The following is a 23299-nucleotide window of genomic DNA, read 5'->3' as shown; positions in this document are numbered from 1 at the left end:
TGATTCTTTCTAGCCATGGAGTCCGCTCTGGAAGGTGTTATGTCTAGCTTGTAAAACTTGAAGCAACAAATTCAAGAGCTAGATGAGAGCAACACACAATCACAAGCAGAGCAATCATACTCCTTAAGTCTAGTGGTACAAGAGATTCAACTCTAGGTTTAAGAGCTACGCAAAACTATCCATGCGCATAATCAAACCATGCCTTCAACAAATCTACTCCAAACTAGAAAGAAGCCCAAGATCAGCATACGTGGAAAGTTTGATGGGACGAGATCAAAGTTCAGAGGCTTCCTCTAGCAACTGAAGTTGTTCATATGCATGCAACCTAAGTGCTATCCTGATGGTACTTCTCAAGATGGTCTCATTTGAATGTTCCTCTCAGGTATGACCCTCCTTGGTTTGCACCCCTACTTGAAAGCGACTCTCCTCTACTCTATGACTTTCAGGCCTTCGCAAAAGAATTTTCAACAACCTTGCAGAAATCTTTGGGGAAGTAGATAGGGCAATAGTTACCAAAACTAAGCTTTGCAAGTTACAACATTGTTGTTGTCAAGAAGTGCACACTCCGACTAGGAAAGTGCCTGGCCTCTGACTGTGAGGATTCGTAGAAAATTCAAACAAGGCGTACATGATTTGGAGCCAAAAACACACTAAAAAAGAACAGAAGTCCATCCATGAAAGCTCCACTTTGAAAATGAATCAAGATCAACTCAAAATTCTTGTGTGTGTGAAGATTAGGTGTAGCCTTGCTCCCAATTGCACAGATCAAGTGCTTATTAGACCTGTTAAAAACCCTAAATTTACGCTTCGATTCTTTGTCGAGAACATTTCGTGGAAGCTTCAATACTTCATTGGATAAGCCCAAGTAGTTATTTGGGAGGAGAACCCCTAATTGGAGGCCTCATAGCCTCAACCATGTAGTGGAAGCAGCACCGGATTACACTAGCACCCCGTAAAGGAATGGTTGTATCTCCTTTCTCATATGCCCAAATGAGCTCATTCTTGGCTCTAAAATTTCCCCCACAACTTGAGAAACAATGAAACCATCGTTGATGTGGCATTTTGAGTTATTCTAAGCTATGTTTAGGCTATTTTTGACCATGTTTGCCCAAAAATGGTCCATTTTTGTCCGTAGAAAGCCCAAACGAGTTGGGAAAAATGCCTAAATTTCTGAAAAAATCCCATTGGGCTCAAATTTCATGTTGAATCTCATTCTACCACTTGGTAAGCACTTTGGACACGTCTTTTACACCTGAACACAAAACCTGCTCTTTTTGGCCGAGATTGCCTGCATTGAACTTTCTAGGCAAAACGAGTGTGCCACTTCAAAACACTTGACATTTGTACATTCCTAAAGAGAATTAGGCATGATTTAATGTGTTAAAACATGCGATGGTGCCACGTCCTCAACCTCGCTTGCCCGAAAAAGTCTGTATACGCCTGCATTTATGGCAACCGTTTTCCCATATATCACACTATGTACATCATAGCATTTGGTCCCACATAACAAAAGCACTGAGAGTGAGGTAGATATTTTGATTTCACATTATGGACATGCCATGGAATTACATCCACCCCCTCTAAACTTGTACATCCTCCAGCATGTGCCACACATATCTTTTGCAAGTTTAATCTTCATTTAAGTCAGCATACATATCAATTTCTTCATCACTTGCAACAAAATCTAATGCGTCATCCCCTTGTTATTCATCGACATCCATAACACTTTCATCAGAGCCTTCATTATAACTTTCCTATGAATCAAAGGGATCCGTATCACCTCTTCTTTTGAATAACTTGATTCTTTTCCCTGCGATGGGAATCTTCATTTTTGTCCTATCTAGTTCATGCAAGGTGTAAATCGCATTCCCATGTACATGTTGAACCACATAAGGACCAAACCATCTCTTTGAAATATTTCTTATTGTTGAATGCTCGTTGTCAAGACTACTGTCATACACCAACACTCAATCACCTTCCTCAATAACTTTAGTCCTATCTAGTTCATGCAAGGTGTAAATCTCATTCCCATGTATCTGTTGAATCACATAAGGACCAAACCATCTCTTTGAAATATTTATTATTGTTGAATGCTTGTTGTCAAGACTATTGTCATACACCAACACTCAATCACCTTCCTTATGGTCTGAGCCTATGCCTATTATCAAATCTGTCTTTATTCTTTAACCTTGCATCTTTCAATCGTGCTACTTCATTCTCAATATCTTGAGGCCTTCTTTTTGAACTGTTGTATGCGCAAAGCAAGAAGGCCTTCCCTACTCATTCCATCTTCCCAAGTTAATACATTCCATGTGGGAATTACATCCTCAAATGGAATTATAGGTTTTTGACCATACTTCAACTCAAAAGGCATATAAGCAGTAACTGAGCTATGAGTTATACGATCAGCCCATAAAGCATAAGGCAATAACCTAGGCCACTCTCCCATTTCACCTTTGCACGCCTTAGCCAAAGCTCTAATAATAAGAGGATGTCCACGCTCTGATTTACCATTTCCCTAAGGACTATATCCAGTAGTGAAAGAAGTTTAATGCCCAACCTAGAGAAAAACTCCCTTGCTTTGTCAGCATCCAACTCAACCCTGTCCACTTTTATTTTCCCAACACAACCATAACGGCCAATTACATCATCCAAAAGGAACTTACATACCTCTTCTGTGCTTTTTGTTCTTAGAGCACAACGTTCAACTTGGGTGGTTAAGTATTCTCGTACAAGCACTATGTATCTCATTTTCCATAAGCCCAATGGCATCGTAGCCAGATTACTACGCACTTGCAATGCATGGACAATGGGTAAGTAGGGTGCAACCCATCGCGATGACGTACATTTTAATACATTTGACAGGTTTCACAGGACTCCACAAAAGTGAGATACATCTTTATACATACCTTTCCACAAATATCTCTCTTTGATTTTAGTAAAGGTGGCCCATACACCTCTATGTCCAGCATAAAGACTCTCATGAAAATTTTTCATAAGCTCATTTTGAGTGTCCTTATCATTCACAACTCTCATTGGTATTCCATTTTCTTTGTTTTGGACGCTTGTATAAGTACCCATCTTTCAAAAAGTATCCATAGGTCTTTCTCCGTATTCTTTTGAACTCTTGATTAGTCTGCCCTTCTTGCCTTGTCAAAGTGCTCAAATAGCGTCCAATGAGCAACCGGTCACCTTGATATAAGTCCTCTGTAAATGACTCAAGTGCATTTGACATGCAGACATGATCACCCTTGGCATGAGAGATACTATAGAGCTGTGCACCTACATCATCATCCTAGACAACCACGTCTTCTTCATTTTCATACCTTGCTCTTGAAAGCATATCCGCAACTGGATTATCTTTCCCTACAATATGCTTAAATTATCTTTCCCTACAATATGCTTAAATTCTGGATTCAAGGACTTTATGTAGGCAATCCATCTCAACATAGCAATGTCGGGAGTTGAGCAGCATGTGATCATTCCAAGAAGGGGTAGACAATCAGTCTCGACTATTACATTTGCTCATATCAAATACTCTTTATCACATTTCAAAGCTGTGACTACTTCCCATAACTCTCTGTTTACATGTGGATAGTTGCGGTTGACGAGCACTTAGGACTTTTACTCCAAATCTCACCACATATCGCTTGCCATCATCATCGTCTTGCCAAATCACCCATCCAATTCCTGTGGAGCTAGTATCAATTGTCACAATTACATATCTTCCACATTCATAGTTTGCTTTCCTCAAAGTGGATATATTTCTCTTTCATTCTTTGAATTACATCAATCTTTGTACACCAAGGCCTTCTACCTATGGCCCGCACACAGTCCCACAATAAGCACTTCGTTCACACCAAGCATAGACTTTTAGCTAGACAAGGTAAGGTTCACCTCTTCCAACCTTGGCAAGATATTATCACAATCATTGATATGGTTTGCCACATACTTTCGGCACCCCCTTGAGTCTAGAGCAACATCTATATCGCTTACATCACATTCTTTGATTGTCACATCATCAAGGAAAGGCATTGTAGTGTGTGGTATGAACTCACGTAGGACTTTGTTCATACCATCCATCATATGTGCAACTAAATTAGTTGCCACTTGAGGTAAGGTGCACATCCTTACTAAGCCGAAGGGTGTCCTCATGGTGGTCAGGTCCATGCTTTCCATTGCTAGTTGGAACTGATCATACCCTGAGTACAAATCTCCCATACAATATATTTCCCTTCTTGCAAATGCCTCTACAAACTCATCGACAATTGGCCCTATACCCACATTTTTTATTGTCACCTTATTTACAGGTTGCATATCCTAGATAAAGTGTAAAGAACCATTTTTCTTCGGAACTATGAACCACCTGTTTGAATATGGAGCACAAGAAGGCTCCAAAATACCCATCTTGATCTTTTCTTTAAGCAACTCAATGAGTTTTGGCAAATGAGCCTTTGGAACAGGAATAGGCCTCAAGTTCCAAGGGACATGAGGGATAGTGAAGATCGCCATAGGAGCAACAACGGATGGATCAAAACACCCTATCTCACAGGGCTCAAATGCCAAAAAAAATCCGTGTTTGGAAAGCATGTCTTAAAAGCATATCTTTTCAGTTTTTTTCAAATTGTCCTCGCAACCAACCTTTAACTCCTTCAAAGAATCCTGCATCTTTAAACCTCTTTGTACACTATTTAGATGTTGTCTTTCACCCCGCTTTAAGTCCTCACACTTTGTAAAAGCAATAGATCCATAGGTTGTTAATCCTACAAAATGTGTAGAAAATGTTTCCTTTGCATATACATCATGCAAGAACTTTTCTCTTCTTGTACCACTGCAATCCCGCTCTACAATGATACATGGTCAAAACCCCTCATATCCCTGTAGTCCTTGGATTCTTTGTTTCTCTTTGGAAAGGGTTTCTCTCTAAGACTTTCACAATTCCTTTCATGGTCCACACAAGCAGTAAGGAACTATATTGCACGCTTCCCATCCCTGCTCCTTATCCTTGCATAAGCTGACCCATCATCCAATACCTTGGTTCCCATGTGATTAGCAATGATGTATGGCTGCCCAAGGATAAGAGTGTATGTAGACATCTCCTGTGCAAAGAAATTTTGGTCATGTTTCACATCCCCTATAGTCACACAAGGTGTTTTTTCAAAACAACTTTATCTTTTGTTGAGGGCAAAAAAGGGCACTCAACCGCAAGCAACAAAGGGGGAGAAGCTTTCATGACTTCCCACGGTGTGGCCATTACTTCCAGAAACAGCTGGTTTCACCGTTATGAGCCAGTTATTGAAAAAGCGTTCGCACGCTTGTGGGGCGAAAGGCCAAAGGAGGACTCCTTTTCTTGCCTATAGGTTCTTATGGTCCAAAGGACTTCAACAAAGGCACTTTTTGGAGTCGTAGCTCTTTGATTCACCCCTAGCCACAAGTCATCCCCGTATTTTGCCACATACGTGAGTTCGGTCCTCTAAGGCCTCTGTGGAGAGCTCGATTCAACCTGCTCGTGGCTAGATCAATCGGTTTCGGGTCAAATAGAAACAACGCCGAAGATTCAACCTCATTACGCCTACACCTAATGGCTTAAGCCGCTGTTCCCATTTACTCGCTGACCCATTATGCAAAAGGTACGCCGTTAAAGTGGAAAGTGCGCCAAGCAAGAGCCGACAACGCGAAGCTTCGCTCAAGGGTTCGCTCAAGGCAAACATTAGTGGCTTTGCCTGGCTACAGCGCTTTCTTAGCTTCGCGTATGCGTTCCATTAAACATTAGTGGCTTTGCTTTTGTTTTCAACGCTTTGCTCTTCCGACTGATAGTTTGCATCGGATTTCAGGTTTTCTATTGCACTCCCGGCATACGGCGGGGTCTTTTCACCTTTCCCTCACGGTACTTGTGGTACGCTATTGGTCATTGAGGAATACTTAGGCCGCGAGGGTGGTCCCCCTTAGTCACTACAAAGCGATCATTATTCAAACACGGTATTCGCGTTTTGCAATAGGAATCAAACTTGTTAGGAAAGATTTACGGGGCTATCACCTTCTTTGGCCAGATCTTCCAACCTTTTCATAATTCCTTGAGGAAGGGGCGAAGACACCGGGTGTCTTCGCCTTCCCCCTACTACAAGTTCTCCCCTGCACAGGGTCAGGGAAAGTGGAGGTCCCTTTCTCGGGGCCCCTTCCCCTTTCTTTGCCTAATCCGCTTTCGCTCGCTGCTACTAACGGAGTCTCAGTTGATTTCCTTTCCTTTAGCTACAATGATGTTTCAGTTCGCTAAGTCTCTCAAGTCCGAGGCAGAGCCGCAGCACACGGCATGCCCGGCAAGCTTGGATACGGTTTCCCGATTGGAAACCCATGGATCACAGACGGTATCTCCCCATGGCCTTTCGCCTTTGGAAGCGTCCTTTTTTCTCAATGCCCAGGCATCCATCCAATGCATTCTTTTCGATGCTGTAGGAATTGAACCTACCGAACACCGTACAAAATCTTAATGAGTGTTCGATTTACAATCGTGCAACACTCAACCTGTGGCTGCGTCTTTATTGTATTGGTGAACTGAAAATTGGAGACTCAATTGGCTCAGGATTCATTTTTGTCTTAAATCTAAGAGCCGCAAGCAGCCCTAGATGCATGCTAGGTAGCCTTAATCCTGATTCCGAGGACAGCAAGGGCCAAAGTAGTCAAATCTGCTACTTATGGTTTGATAGACCATTTGGAAAAGCTCCGTACAACTCCCCTGATGTGTTGTTTGCTGCATGAATCATCCATCCATGATTTATATCAATTGGCCATTTTCCTCTTTGATAAAGACTCTTTGACATGAGGTTAATCTCTGACCCATGATCTATCATTCCAGTGTATGGCTCTTCTAAGTCTCCCACTTTTACCAGGGTCTAAGTAGTTGCTCTTGCCTAGTGACTCTTCAAGTAGTAACTCTTGTGAGTGGTCTCAACTTAATCTTCATCATCCAAGAAGCGAACGTGTTTTACTCCTCCCCTAGACATCTTGTTCTCCATAGAACTATACTTCCTATGCATTTAAAGTCTCTCCTTCACCCTGTACATGGATAGATTCAATAAGAGACTGTCACTTCCTCTTTATGATATCAATTATTTCTTCGTGGAATTCCCACTTTGCTATATGAAGGAACTCACCCAAGGTAAATTCCACCTTACTGTTTAGAATCCTGTCTTCCAAAACCTTTTTGAGATCCGTTGCTGCCTCTATATCGGACTGGAGTTTGTAGGCCGGACCCTTTGCTTTGGATTTTGTTGCATCCTTCTTCTTTTATTTAGAGGCTTCCTGCATAGGCACTTCAGCGAAAGGCATCTGTTGCGGGGAAGGTGATCTAGGAGGAACTTCCTCCACTCCTCACTCGTTTTGAAGGCCCTTCATCCCGATTCTTGCGCCTACGTTTCTCTTCAACAATGGCCTCATTTGCTTGACATTTGGCAATGTGTGCATGCACTAACAAAGAGTCCACAGGGGTCATTCCAATTTTTTCAAGCCGAATGCAATCTCTAGCTTCATGTAAATCTCTTTAGTCATTTTACCCTTCATAGCAAACTCTATAGCCGATGGCCATAGATCTCCAATACCATTATATTCCGCTTCTCCAACTTTGACTAATCTTTTTTTCTTAATAGGATCCACCTTCAACCCATAGGTGGCTGCCTCAACCATTGAGATGGCATGGCTAGTAGCCATGTCCTCAATTAGTTTCTTCATCCCGCCTTTCCCAGAGTTTGTCCCCAAGAGCTTACTTGTTTCACTTAAGTGAATTTTTCCATATTTAAAGAAAACAATCTCCTTTCTCAAAGAGTCTTGAAAACTTTCGCAATCCCTCCATCCAGGGTCAATACTATCACACCATATGCATCTATTTACAAAGCCTTCTCTATTTTGAGGTCTTTGCCCTGTAGATTGTCCTGATGGTTGTCCCTTTTCTTCTAGCCTTGCAAGCTTTAGCTTTAGCTCTTGCATTCCCTTGACAATATCATCTAGAATGGACTTGTCACTCTTTGGAATCACAATAACAAACTTAATGGGACTCTCAGGAACACTTCGAACTTGAGTAGGGTTGACTATGATCTTGTCTCTTCATTGTTGCTTAGTTACAACAAAATGGCGTCTTCAACTTCATTCCAATTAGTCTTTACACCTTGTTCCGCATCCTTATCCTCAAGTAGTAGCTCTAACTTCTCTTGAATCTCTTTACCTACGGCCTACAAAAAGATATCTGTCCCTCCAAGTTTAGGGTAGCCTTTTCAGTCCTTGAAAGTTGATCATAAAGGCGTTTGAATTCCCTTAGCACTTCGGTAGGGGAAAGCCACTCTTTTGGCCAAACTAACCACTCTATAAAAGTCCTCTTTGTTACCCTTTTGGAGTCCTCCATGAAACTCTTCTTTTGAGGCTAATTTGAATGCTTCCCAAGTTTCCCCATGCTCATTTCTAATTCCCCTTACATGCTCTCTAATCTTGGGAACCACAGCTAGCTCAAAAATTTGCACCATCTCTGCTTCTGGCACTCGATGTAGCTCCATCTCCTTTACATACCCACAAAGATACTTTGTTACATCTTTACCTTTAAATTGGTCCATTTTCTTGACCATAGATTGAAGCTCTTTAGTTAAGGAAATCTCCCTCCTTTCCGTGGCTTACTGCTGCTGCATAAACACTACAAAAGCTTTAAAGCTTTAATTTGATACCTCCAATGAAGATTTTGAGCCCTCACCCTAGCCTACTTCGCGTCGGGTTCACAAAAAATGTGTGAAGAAGTGTGACTAGGAAAGCGTTGGGTCTCTAACTGTGAGGATTCGTAGGAAATTCAAGCAAGGTGCACATGATTTGAAGCCAAAAATACACTTAGCAAAAAAGAAAATTTAGCCATGAAAGATCCACTTTGAAAATCAACCAAGATCAACTTAAAATTCTTGTGTATGTAAAGATTAAGTGTAGCCTCTCTCTCAATTGCACAGATGCAGTGCTCATTCGACCTGTTAAAAACCCTAAATTTACGCTTTGATTCTTCATTGTGACCATTTCATGAAGCTTTAGCACTTCATTGGAGAAGCCCAAGTAGTTATTTGAGGAGGGGAAACCCTAATTGGAGGCCTCACAGCCTCAACCATGTAGTGAAAGCAGCATGGGACTGCACTAGCACCCTGTAAAGGAACGGCTGTATCTCCTTGCTCGTATGAATGAGCTCACTCTTGGCTCTAAAATTTCCTACACAACATGAAAAATGAAGGCACCATCGTTGATGTGGCATTTTGAGCTATTTTGAGCTATTCTTTGGTTATTTTTGACCATTTTAAGGCCATTTTTAACCCAAAAATATTCCTTTTTGTCCGTAAAAAGCCCAAACAAGCTGGGAAAAATCCCTAAATTTTTGAATAAATGCCATTGGGATCAAATTTCATTTTGAACCTCATTTTTCCACTTGGGAAGCACTTTGGACACATCTTTTACGCCCGTGCATGAAACCTGCTATCTTTGGCCGAGATTGCCCGCATTGAACTTTCTAGGCAAAACGAGTGTGCCACTTCAAAACACTTGACATTTGTACATTCCTAGATCAAATTTACATTCTTTAATGTGTTAAAACATGCGACGTTACCACGTCCCCGGCCTCGCCTGCTAGAAAAAGTATGTACACGCCTGCAACTATGGCAACCGTTTTCCTATATATCACACTATGTACATCATAGCATTTGGTACCACATAAAAAAATCATTGAGAGTGAGGTAGCTATTTTGATTTCACATTATGGACGCGCCATGGCATGACACCGTCACCCTGCATCGATCTATGCAGTTGAATTTAGGAAACTCACATGTGATTTAACCTCGCATGAGGAATATTCTATCAACCAATTCTAGTGGGGTCTAAAAGATTATGTAAAAGATCTCTTGCTTACCATGCCAAAGGTTCAAATCCTAAGTGAGTTCATGTCCCAAGCCATAGAGTGTGACAATAGGATCTTTGAAAGATGACAAGAGAAGAGATAGGAGGAAACCCCACCCACTACCGTTACAATAATATCCTCTACTGAAGGGGCTCTAAGAAACCAAGAAATTGGCATTGAACCAGATTGATGCAGCAAGATTTAAACCACTTTCATTATAGGAAAAGCAGTAAAGAAGAATAAATAGGCTATCCATGTATTGTGGGGCACCTGGACATATTGCTCAAATCTCTCCAAGCAAAAGAAAACCTAAGAATAGGATGTAGATGTGGATTGATTCTCTGTAATTGAGTTTCTATTAGTGGTTTGGGGATCCACCTTGTTCTTTGTCCTTATGTGATTGTATTTTTTAAGTGCTTTGTTGTACCATTGACTTGATGGACCTTATTCTTGGGTATCCATACATGGGTATTATTATTGTTGAAAATCATTTCTTTTGTAGTAGAGGAGGAGGGATCCACCCAGAGGTTGTGTCATCCTTTCTTGTGGTTTGTTATCTTTGGTTGAGGCCTTGTGCTACACGACTACTCTTAGTGGTTATTGGTTGGGATACTACTTTAGGTAACCATAATTGAGAGTTGCCCTCATAGAATCCTTGTGCTTCAAGTAGCTTCACTAAAACCATTTGTTTTTGTCTTGGAAAAACATTGCATCCATTTCTTGTACCCCAAACTAGAAGACGCATTACCATCCTTGTTGTTGAAACCACATGAGACTTTGACATCCAAACGTGCTTAACCTTTTCTCACATCGAGGATAAATCATAGCAACATTCTTCTCGAACTTCATAATGGATTTTTGGTTTCCTCCTTTTACTCGGCTCTTTGATGGTAGATCATTTAGGTGTTGGGCATGATCATAAATTGTATCCCTTTGTCCTAAATTTTTTGCTAGGCTAATTTTGGGAGACCAAAAGATTTTGGGATTAATGCTTTTCATGTAGACTACTTTTAGAGGGCTAAAAGCATTTAAATATGTACCATGGGTCCATTCTCTTGTGTGGTCCCACGTGGAGGTACAAAGGATAAGTATCAGCATTGTATTGTGTTAAACTTGAAGAAATATAAAGAAATATCAAAAGGGGTGCCAAGATTTGGGGCCACTGCTCTCTTGGGGTGGAACTCCGCCACTCCATGTCTTGTGTGTCGTGCATCTTTTTTAGTTTAGTTTTTATTTGAAGTGTTGAAAGGTGTTCAATCTATTTCTTTTCATTGACACGTGGTGCCCTTGTTAATGTGGTGTCAAAGCACCAGTCTTGTGCTTTTATAAAAGCATACCGGTCCTATAAAAAAGCAGATAGAGCAAGATGGTGCTTCTAAATTTTACATAAATTTTTTTGAAATAATCTTTGTGTCCTTTGTCCCAGACTTACCAGCCACTCCCATTTTTAGTTCATTGCACATTGGGAATGGTCCCATCTTCATCACTCTATCTTGAAGGACATAACCCATAAAGAACACAAGACCACTTGCAAGAGAACGAGCATATAAAGGAGGAGTTTACCTCAACGCCCCTACACATTGATTTCAAAAGAGCTAAAATGCCAACTAGAATGGACAATGTGTCATTTCGACCAATGATGGGAGCACAAACATTTACGCGGGGCTATTAAGTTAGCAACCTTAGATGGAGAAAGCATGGAAAATTGGATAAGTGTCTGTCATTATTACAAATATAACTTACCACAAACCAAAGAAAGATCTTTTGTCATTTAGAAAGAATGCATGCAAAAAAATAATTTAAGATCAAACATCAACGGGTCGTTGAAGAGTCTCAATAGAAGATCTTCAATTCACTCAGACCTTAGCTGAAGATGAGGTCAAGACAAATGATGAAATGGTTGGATGGTATTGATATGAGAATTATAGCGACATGAAGGATGGAGTTAAATTCAAGGTATTAGTAGATACAAGTGTCAAAACTAATTCACTGAGTTATTCCACTTACAAGAAGGAAACTACCCAGCCCTTGGAGTATTGAAAAGCTAAAGTGAAAGCATGTCATAAAGAATAACTCCAGCTTTGGGAATGATCAACCTCTATATATTTGTGTACAAAATTCCTTCTCCACATACATTTATTTTCATTCTAGTTGAGCACATGAATGAATACATGGTACTAGGAGTTCCATGAATGAGAACATATAAGGATGTCCAAGATTGGGATGCCAAGGTCTTGGAACATATACTCAAAGGTGGACAATTGAAAGTATCATTTTCTTACAACAAAGAAGAATGGAATATTGACCTAAGAGCCTTAAAATTGGAAAAACCATGTCACAATATAACATCTATGTCAACCGCTAGGCCCAAGATCTATCCTCCTAATACATGCATACAAGGAACCAGCCAATATTCGATACCAAAGGCTAAACTTTAATGTAATCCTAAGCAGACTTGGGTGCCAAGGAAAAAGAAAAGTACAGGAAGAGCACCTGTAAACATCAAAAATCAACTATGAAACCAAAAAGTGAGCAAAAAATGCAATCATCGAGTGGGTATGGATGCCAAAGAAGAGGCCAAAGGAAAGACGCCAATCATTGGTCCACCTCTATAGCCATCCAATAGGATTTGAGGGGAGATTGGGGGAACTGGGCTAGGAGCCTGTCATGTGTCCATTCTTCCCTTTGGGGAGAGCCTGGGAGTGTGTGTGTGAGTTTCTCTCTCATCCCCTATCATAAGGGCTCCCCCCACCTTCCTAGGGATGTGGGAAGACTTTTTAGTCTTCCCATAACCATCCAATTTTTCCCACCTTAGCCATTGGACTTTTTAATTAAATTTAGGAACTTTAGCCTATGGAAGTCTTAATGGAGTTGAAACTTAGGTATTTTAAGCTCCATTGATGCACGTTGCTCTTTTGCAAACTCTCTCCCCCTTTGGATCTCTATTTTCCCTCCTTTGGATCCTTGCTGAGACTGGTCTGATAGCCTTACCAATATTCTAGCTTTTACTCCCATGGTACCTCCCCATATTAAGTGATCAATTTAAAATGAGAAAATCATTTGGGAAAATTAGATATTAGTTTTAATGACATTAACTCTCTCTTGAAATCATAGTCGTCCTCGACTATGAGGTAGAGAAGATAAAGCCTAGTCACTAGCTAGTGGGTAGAGGATCCCTATCTTACCCTACGACACCGTTATAGAATGGATGACTAGTCCATTTGGTGCTTAAGAGCTTTAGCTGCCGTAAGCATGTCTGCACATTAGTTTGTATCAATCTTCCACAGTAGAGTGATAAGATCTACTTGGTGTTCGGGAGACGTTGTCTCAACAAACATGGTCCTAAGCATGTATACTTTTTAACATTTGTGCACAATAAAGACAAAGAGAGTCTTATAAGACAGAAACTTTGTTTATTTATAGATATTTACATTTGCTTACTCTAGGGAATCATTGTAAGCATTGACAAGGTCTAGGTTATTCTTTAATTGTATGCCTTGCATCCATGCATCTTCAAAAGGAAAATTTTTAAACTTGATAAGATATCGTCGGATAGTATTACCTTATCTCAATACCTTGTCTTCGTGTCAAAGAATGGACTCGGGCTGCATCATCTCTTTTGGGTCGGTCTTCAATGATTGCTTCTTGAGGTGGCTCTCCTTTATAAGGCTTTAGTAGGCTCACGTGGTAAGCATTGTGTATGAGCCAATGGTAGGGCAACTTGAGTTGATTGGCCTAAGAATTAGAAAGGGACCATAGTACCTTTTTGCTAACTTAGCATAGTACTTTTGGTGTCGCATAGGATTCTTGCCCAACGTGTGCCTTAATTGAGCCTTCTGAAACTTAATCAAGACCCAATCATTTTTTTAAAAGGATAGAGCTCTTCTGTGCATATTAGCAACTACTTTTTAGCCTTTGCTAAGAGATGGAAATAATATCCTTAATCTTTTGGAAACATATATTCTTGTAGGTCTCGACTATATTCATCTTCCGCGAAGATCTTCCCATGTACCTTGAGCAGCGGGGGATTTTTTATCCTCAATCACCTCAAAAGGTGCTTTTCCCTTGGAAGTATGTACAGTGTTGTTCTAAGCATACAACACTAAAGGTAAGAACTTCTCCCATTGGGACTTTTGATCTACTTCTATGACATAAGCTTTTAGTAGATCAAGAATTTTTAGGTTAGCTATTTCACTTTGTCCATCCGTTTGCGGGTGATAAGCCGAAGAGAAGTTTAGCCTTGTACCTAAATTCTCAAAGAGACCCTTCAAGATATTACTAGTCATTCTAGGATCTCTATCCTACACTATGGATAATTGCAAGCTGTGGTCCTTGAAGATTTTTTCTATAAAGAGGGTTTCCATTTGATGGGCCTTGATAGTCTTTTTGATAGGTATGAAATGTGCTTGTTTGCTAAACCTGTCCACTATCGTCCGTTTTCCTGTATTCCCATGGATAGACTTGGGCAATCCAAAGATAATATCCATGGATATGCGTGCTCTCCCATGATGAATTAGCGATTGGCAAAGGTTGAAGGAATCGAGGTTGCTTCCCTCTATCAAACTTCGTCTTTTGGCATACCACGCTTTTTGAAACATACTCTTGTGTGTTTGCTTTTATAGCAGGCCAATAGAAGTATGCTTCTATCCCTTTTATAGTAGATTGAATCCCTCTATGCCCCACATAAGGAGGAGCATGGGATTCATACATTACTTTCTCACGTAGGGAGTTAGTAATGTATGTGCTACTAACTCACGTAGTGAGTTAGTAGCACATAGTCTGTTGCCATAGAGAAGATAACCATCTTGTAAGGTAAATGGTTCTTCCTTCTTCTCTAGTGCAAGGGTTGAAATCACATCTTTAAAATAGGGATCGATAGCGTACTCATCTATCACATAGATAGATCATTGTGAGTTTCTATGGATACCGCATTCACTCTCGGTTTTCTTGAGAGTGCATCGGCTACTTGATTATGCTTGCCAGCAACGTGAGCAATATGAAAATGAAATTTCAAAAGGAAATTTGTCCACCTCATTTGTTTGTTGGAGAGCTTTGTCTGCGTCACGAAGTACTTAAGGATTTGGTGATCCGTTTGGAGAATGAAAGGAGTCCCCAATAAATAGTGCTTCCATGAGTCTAGAGCATGTAGAACTACTAAGAGTTCCTTTTCATATATACCTAGAGCTTGCTCAATAGGGTCGAGCCTTCGACTTTCATATGCTATGGCGTGCCCTTTTTGGAGCAAAATAGCTCCAAGGCAATCACCACAGGCATCACATTGGACCTCAAATGGCTTTGAGAGATCCGGCAGTGTAAGCACGGTGAGAGATAAGCTTCTTTTTAAGCTTTTTGAAAGCATTGTTCTCCTTGGTGGACCATATATACCTATTGTTTTTCTTTGTTAGGTCATGTAATGGTTCTGCAATTTGTGAGAACTTTTTTATAAAGCGTCTATAGTATGCACACATACCTACAAAGCTTCTTAGTTCATGCAGATTCCTTGGATTAGGCCATCCGTTTATTATCTCTAACTTTGATGGATCCATTCGGATGCCATCTTGAGATATAATGTGACCTAAATACTGAATCTCTTGTAAAAGAAATTCACTTTTCTTTCGATTAATATAAAGTTTATTCTCATGTAAAACTTGAAATAGTACCTAGAGGTGTTGCTTGTGTTCGTCTAATGAATTAGAGTAGATGATTTTATCATCAAAGAACATTCTAGTAAAGCTTCGATGAGGCCTGAATATCTTCTCCATCAGACGGTTAAATGTAGTTGGTGCATTGTTTAAACCCAAAAGGCATGACAATGTACTCGTAAAGACCAAACGTAGTGCAAAATGCAGTCTTTACAATGTCTTGATCTACTATCCTTATTTGACGGTAGCCACTTTTTAGGTCAATCCTACTCAAGTAGGTCAACCCCTGTACCTTATCAAATAGGTCTTCTACCTGTGGAACGGGAAACCTATTCTTGATAGTGATCCTATTTAGTGCTCTATAGTCGACACACATACAATATGTGTCATCTTTCTTTTGCACTAATAACACTAGTAAACAAAATGGAGATGAGATAGGCCCAACCATGCCTTTCTCAACCAACTCATGCACTTGCTACATAATCTCCTCTTGTTGAACTTGAGAAACTTCATAAGGAGGTTTATTAGGCGGTGAGCTTCCTAGAAGAAGTTCAATTGCATGGTCATCATCCCCTCATTTGGGAGGTAAATCACAAGGAATGTCGTCAATTAAAACATCTTGGAATCCCTTGAGGAAATTGGATAACTCTAATTCCTTTTGATCACTTATATCTTCTTTTGCTAAAAGATTAGATTCATTTTGAGAATCTTTAGCAAACATCATGTACACGGAAATAGAGCTCTTTATTGACCTATTGAAAGCTTGCTTATGTACAATGGGTATGGTGCTACCCAACTCCTTAGCATCTATGTACATATATTTTTCCCTGTACCTAAAATAGATTTGTCTTTCAGGGAATTTAACATTGGAAGCCATGCGATCAAACCATGGTGCCCATAGGATTACATCCTCATGTTTGAGAGGAGAGATGAAGAAATCCTCCATGTCCACATAGATTTGGACGTGGAGCCTCAATTTCCCAATTAAGGAAGTAACTGAGGCTTCTTGTCCCTTGAAAACACCATGGCAGGTAGGACATCTCTCATCATCTCATTGACTTGGATGCCTATCTTGGTGTCCAACTCTGTGGATATGAAATTGTGAGTAGAAGCGGAGGCAAAGAGAATGAAAGCATCATGTTCTCTTACCTTTCCCCAAGCATAACATAGAGGAGATCCTTTGTGATGAGCATCCTCTTCTTGAATTTTGACTAAGCTAGGAGTCTCATACGTGTATTCTTGTGGGGGCAAGAAGGATAGGCATGCCCTTGCTCCCCGCACTTGAAACATTTTGATAACACTCTAGCCTTTATTTTTTCCTTTATAAACTCCCTTCTCCTTGGCTTTCTTGTTATTGGCATTACCTCTGGGAGACTTCTAGACGTTGTCCTTCCCCTTCTTAGGCTCATTATGGTCCTTGTTTCCCATTGGCTTAAGATTTCTCTTAGCCCCTTGTTGGAAGCTGATTCTTGAAGCCACCATAGTATGGTGTATGATCGCAGATATGGTGCGAGGTCCTTGGGAGTTAACATACTCCACCATATCCTCAGATAACCCTGCAAAAAATTGTTGTTTTTTTCTCCCAAAAATTCATCTTTTTATAGACAACGGCTTTGAGATGTAAATCCTAAAACTTGTCTACATATTTATGGATAGATTTATAGGCAGAGAGCTTTAAGCTTCGCCATTCAGTGAGTACTTTATCTTTGGCATCCCTAGCCAAAAACGGCTTCATGATGGAAGCTCTTAAAGCTTTTCATGTTCGTAGAGCTTCACCGTTTGCTTGTAGTCTAGACCACCATCGCCTGGCGCACTTTTGAAAAAGCATAGCTACATGATGTAGCTTAGAGGACTCCATGAAGCCCTCATCTCTAAACACCGCATTGAATTGTTATATAAAGGCCAAGACTTTGTAGCACCAAAGGTGCCATCGTAGGTAAGGAAAGAGATGTTCTTTCCTCCCTCTTTGAACTTTTTGAGCTTGGACGACCTTTTCCAAGTGGCATAGGATTTCATATGGCCTCTTCTCTTGGGTGGTTCGGGAGGTGCACCATCACTTTCTTCAGAAGAGGATGAGGATGAGGAGGATGGAGGATGGAGAAGAGGGTGACCTCCTTCCTACCTTTTTCTTCCCTTGTTCCTCCTTTTTTGAACCATCACTTTCTTCTCAAGAGGAAGAGTATGAGGAAGATGGAGAAGAGGGTGACCTCTTTCTTGCCTTGTTCTTGTCTTGTTTTCTCTCTTCCATCTTTGAATTATGGTGAAAAGGAGTATGCGATGGTCTTCTTTTTTTAGGGGGTGTTGGAGAGCTTTTTGTTCGTCGTCTTCATGGAGCCATCTCCAGCGAGGTGGCAGGAGACGCGCCTCTTTGTCGTTCTTTTGGTGGAGGCTCTACCGTTGAAAATTGGGTTCTCCTTTGAGAGGGAGATGCCTCATCAAGTAGTAAGTTTTTTGAGCCCTTCGTACGGGTCCTCCACTTCTTCCCTTATTGGGGAAGTCCTCTTTCGAAAGTCTCACCAGGATCCTTCCGAGGTACTCTCTCTTCTTGGTGGGGAGTTTAGAAAATACCATGGGTGCACAATTGCTGTAGCACTTCACATTGGAGGGATGGATTTCCCAGAGCTTGTTGAAGCCTAGAAACAAGATAGTTAGATGCATAGGGGCATCATTAGTTGCTCTTTAATTGGAAAAATCAAAGCTATCAACATTCATTTCAATCTCTTTTCCTAAGTCATCCATACTAGCAAATTTTAGATGTAAAATTTTACTTGTACTTTGGCACTTCAAGCCCTTGTTACTACTGCTCTTTACCTTCAAAGATAAGTGTTGGACGGGAGAGACTCACACACCCATGAAGTGCATGCAAACACTACCTAGATCAACATAATTTCAATCGAGGACACAGATGACATGATAGGCACACGGAGGAAATCTCTTAAGCTTGTCAGGCTGAGACCATCCTACACATACAACACTTAGGAAGGCCAACTAAACCACAATCAAGAATATCACTGCTCTCAACTACACCACCTAGCCACATACACACATGCGAAAGGTAACTCACCTAATCATGCCAGATTCATACGAAACTTAAGGAACACCATCCCCTCACTAGGATACACCTATCCCTAAGCTTCTACACTCTAAATCCATCTGCGGAAAATGCGTAGGATGACAGAGCCAAATTTTGAAAGTGCCCGAAACTGAAATTTATGAGTACCTATGCGTAGCTTATGTCGCAACAATTCTATAGACTACTAGCACGCAGAAAACAGACATTGTTTGATACACTTACGACCACAAATAGCTCGTAGATTCGTCGCCGTGTGCGCTTCGTCTCGCGTGGAATTCTTCGTATTGTTGCGTAGCTCTCCTCGAGCCTATAGCAATGGTGCAGTCGGATCTCCAATGCATTGAGCGAGCCGGGCGTAGTGAGAGGATGAAGCTCACGCTCACTCTCTTTCTCTCTCACACACAGTAGATGGCAACGCTAAAGTTTGATTATGATTAAAGTCTTTTTACAAAATGACCTAGGTACCTTTTATACTAAGGCTACCTTAGGTTTAACCAAAAATGGGATTGAAAGGGTCAAATGGCTTTGTATTTACAATCTGGAAGTGCCATTGCACCCCAGCTTCTGAAACTAGAATAACTACTCATTACAAATGACGTTTATAGCCATAATCCGCAACATTTCATAACTCGCAAAAGATAAGACTTTAGTACGAAACTTGAGTTATGTTGTGTTGTTGACCCAGCGGTCAACATTCCCCCCTTCTGCGTTCATGTCGTCCCCGACATGACCTGATTGTCGATGGCGATGTGGTTTTTGTTGTCGTTTTGTTGTTGGAAAGAAAGTATAGACTATAGCCTTTGCAGTAGCTTGTCTTGTTCGTCCAATCCGATGTACATAGTCTTCACATGATTCAGGAAAATCATAATTGATGACAAACTTTATGTCTTTCACATCCACGCTCCGAGCTGCAACATCTGTTTCTGTCATTATTGGTCTACTGCAAGATCTAAATTCAAAAAGAACCCAATGTCGTTTAGCTTGACTCTTATCATCATGGATAGATAAAGCTCCATCCATCATTTGCTCCAGCAAATCTGTGAATTCGGAGTATTTGTGATTCTTAGAAACAACTTTTACAATCTGTAGAATTTGTGATCCTCTGATTACACTTATTTCTGCTCTTCTTCATTGGGGACTTCTTTGTTCCTGAGTTATTTTGTTGTTAGTGTTGTCTGCAGCTTTGTCATTGTAGGCCATTCTTCGACTCGCCATTGAGGAGAAGTATGCTATGATCTGAAATTGGTGCTCCAATTCATTTGTCAATTGATTTGAGTAGCATTTCCTTATTGTTGATGTAGAAGGAATATGTACAAGAGGATAGTGATAGGTGTCTTTAGATTAGGGTCTAAAACCTGGATGACCAAAGGGAAAAAACCTGGTGGGAAAAAAATGCCTTTGGTATACGCTCTTATTGGAGTTGAGCAGTTGAACGTGAAGTGCATGTTCGTGAAAGGTGAGTGCTTGGGTGAAACACGGAAAGAGTGCCTGATGCAAGTGCCAATTAAGGGACACTCTATATGCATATGAGAAATTTGTCAACAAAAGCATGCAATGTGAAAGAAGGAGATGATGGGTGTTTCGAGGAATAAATGTAGCACATGTGACATCAAAAGATGTCTCAATAGCTTCCACCTTTCCAAGAAGGGTTTTTGATGTAGAAGTTTCTCCACTCGTATCTCACTGTGCTCAGTACGTGAGTGTCTTTTGGACTTTCTCCTTCACTTCACCAGACTTAAGTACTTAGACTTCGACTCTTTTGCTCACCTATACCAGCATGAGCAACACAACGTAAATATGCTCACCTCTTCCAGCTTGAGTAGTACCTAGAATAGCTAAGACGCTTAGACCACAGAGAATATTACTTGAAGATTTGGGACTAACACCTGACTCATTTTGTGGCTTAGCTACTCGACTCTGACTTTTATGACTTGTCGGTTGCCTATTGAAACTGCTTTGTGACAAGTTTTTCGGTTGTTGTAGTGGCTGCTAAGACATACTTCGTGAAGTTTCATCGTTTTCCTGTACCTTCTTCTCTTTGTAGTGCTCAGGCCTCTCGTCAGTCTTTTCTTCATGTGGATTATGGATTTTTTTAATTTTTTCTTAATAATTAACAAAGAAAATATTTTAAAAAAACTTAACAAAAGAAAAATCATTCAAATAGAAATCTAAATGCTATGTACACTATACACATGTCCCTAGGGGCTCATACATGGATTTTGTCCCCATACTCCTCTGTAACACTACTATGAGGGCATATACTCTAAATTTCGTCAAAAAATTATCACAATAAAACGTAAAAATTCAATGCATCTCACAAAACATTGCCCTCTAATAGTCATAATGTTAGGTCCGCATTCAGAATGCCTCCCCCCTTCCTATTTGGAGTCATCCTTTATGATAGGGTATCGCAAAGGGTATGTGTTATGCTTGGGCAATTAAAAGTTGTGCCTATGCAGGCCATGTAATGTAGCCCTTTTATGCATACACAGTCAATGCATGGAAAAGATTTATGTTGTGCAAGATGTGGGTATAAGCAATTTGCTTATTGGCATTTGTTGGCGAGGCTTCCTATTCTAAGAAATGTAATGGTCTTTGAAGCTCCTGTATTGTTGCTTGATTGAAGCGACTTGATCTCTTCTAACTGTACTATAATCGTAGGAAGAATTGTAAGAATTCAAGCGGCAATGCACTGACAACAGTTTTGTTGTTCTTCTTTGGGACCCATTTCTTTGCGATTATTGATTGTTTTGTTGCTCGCTCTCGTTTGGGAACCCATACATGCACGTGCTTCATTTGTGTTTGAAGAGACTTCTTTGGGATCCACCTTTTTGTTGTGTGAGTCGACAATGGTCTTTGCTTCGGCCCTTGTACACTTGGTTGGGGATGGGATTTAAGCTTTGAAAGTTGATACTATGGTTGTTTTGGAATCCAAATGAATTCCTAACTTTTTTGTGCTTGAATCAACTTCTTTGGAGCCCAAACCTGAGTTTTGAAAGCTTGAGACTTTGTGATATTTTTACCTGTTCGTGCACACTTTCCTTGTTTTTGTTTTGGTGTTGGATCTTATGATTTGTCATTAGAGATCTTTGTCTTCTTGATCCATATCTGTTTTTGGCCGATCTGGCTTTTTGGTATCCAAATTTTTCGAGCTTTTTGGCTTTGACTTGTTGTCCTGTTCTTTTGACCTGTCATGGTTGTTGTTGTTAAAGGGGTTGGTGATAGTGATGGCTTGAGTTGATGATAGGGGATGTCATAAGATTCATCACTATCTCTACTATCCTCAACAAGGTTGATTTATTGTACTTTCCCTTGTTTTTTTGGCTCGTAGTGGAAAGTTACTGTCTGTTTGCTCGTGGGTGGTAGTTTCTGGGAGGACTTTTCTAGCCCATTGGTTAGAGCATTGTTAGCTCGTTGCTTTGGTCATATTCCTCCTAGTTGATTCTTTGCATCCTTATTAGGAGCCATGTATGAGGATGCTTGTGGTGGCTGTGTCTTCACGGAGGACTATGGAATCCACTTTTGATGCACTTTATTCGTGTAGCGACGATGACATTGATTCTTGGGTCGTTGATCTTCTTGAAGCTCAAAGTGTTCTACAGAGTCATAGAACTCGTCGTCTTCTTCATCTTTTGATTCTCCGAATTTCTTTGTTTGCTCATTATTTCGAGATCTTGTTGATGTCTGGATCTCTTCGTTTTCCTGGATTACACTCATTGCAAAATAAGGAACGACATCATAGCCATTTTCATCACAAAACTTTGTTGTGGGAGCATCCTCCACGGCGCACACGTTCGGAGTAGCCAAGATGTGTTCCCATCCAAAAGGCTCTAACTGTTCTTTAGGAAATGGTTCTGGGATATAGTCCATATCCTCTATAACCCGCTCTAGGATACATTCCTCACATTTCAAGCTACCACATTGTGAAGCTCCATACATCCACAGTTCTTTAGGATTTCCTAACCAAGCTGGAAGTTCTGATACTGCTACTGTGGCAGAATCAAACTCCTCAACCGGTGTTCTTGTCACATCCCTATAGCTATGGTCCCTCAAGTTTACCTTTGTTATGGTTTCCATATGTCTCAGGTATATATGGTCATAACCCCAATCTTGGACCATTTTCAATTGTCGCATGAATGGTCTTCCCAGAATGATTTCATAGTTGTTCTTCTTGCCAAAGTCAACAACAACAAAAGTGTGTTCATATTCAATGCCACAAGAAGTAACAAGTACTTTTTCTAGTAGTCCTAGGGGCTTTTCCTTGTATCCGTCTGCAAGCTGCAGGGTCATTTGTGTGGATATCAAGGCAGGTTTTCCCCATATTTTCCAAACCTCTTTGGTTGCAACGGCCACACCAGCTCCACTATCAAGGATTGCCATGGTTTTTACACCATTGAATTCCACAGGAAGGGTGGTGTTTCCATCTTCTCCCTCGTAATACTCGCATACCTTGTTTAATGGCACTGTCCTAGTATTTAGAGGCATTTCAAGCTCTTTGATGCCTTCCTCGATTTGAGTCATTGGGGTTATTACACCAAATTTCTCTAGACATTTACCCACATTATCCCACATGTTTAGTCTTATTCTGAGCAACTCGGCTAACATTATTGTACAGGTGACTGGGGTAGATAGAATATCTACTAGCCCCATTGAATCGATAGCCTTGTTGGGAGACAGTCT

At 40.6% G+C, this 23299-nt stretch overlaps 1 protein-coding gene across 4 annotated transcripts in view; it reads left to right on the top strand.

Moving 5' to 3' along the window:
• The window catches only part of LOC147449038 (MADS-box transcription factor 6-like), a 146158-nt gene that overhangs the window by 103261 nt on the left and 19598 nt on the right, over positions 1–23299 (top strand). The window lies entirely within an intron of this gene.

Source organism: Adiantum capillus-veneris, chromosome 10 (genome assembly GCF_014529385.1).
Source record: "Adiantum capillus-veneris isolate H3 chromosome 10, ASM1452938v2, whole genome shotgun sequence".
In the NCBI taxonomy this organism is placed as follows: Eukaryota; Viridiplantae; Streptophyta; class Polypodiopsida; order Polypodiales; family Pteridaceae; genus Adiantum; species Adiantum capillus-veneris.
This window is presented reverse-complemented; position numbering and strand designations above follow the sequence as displayed.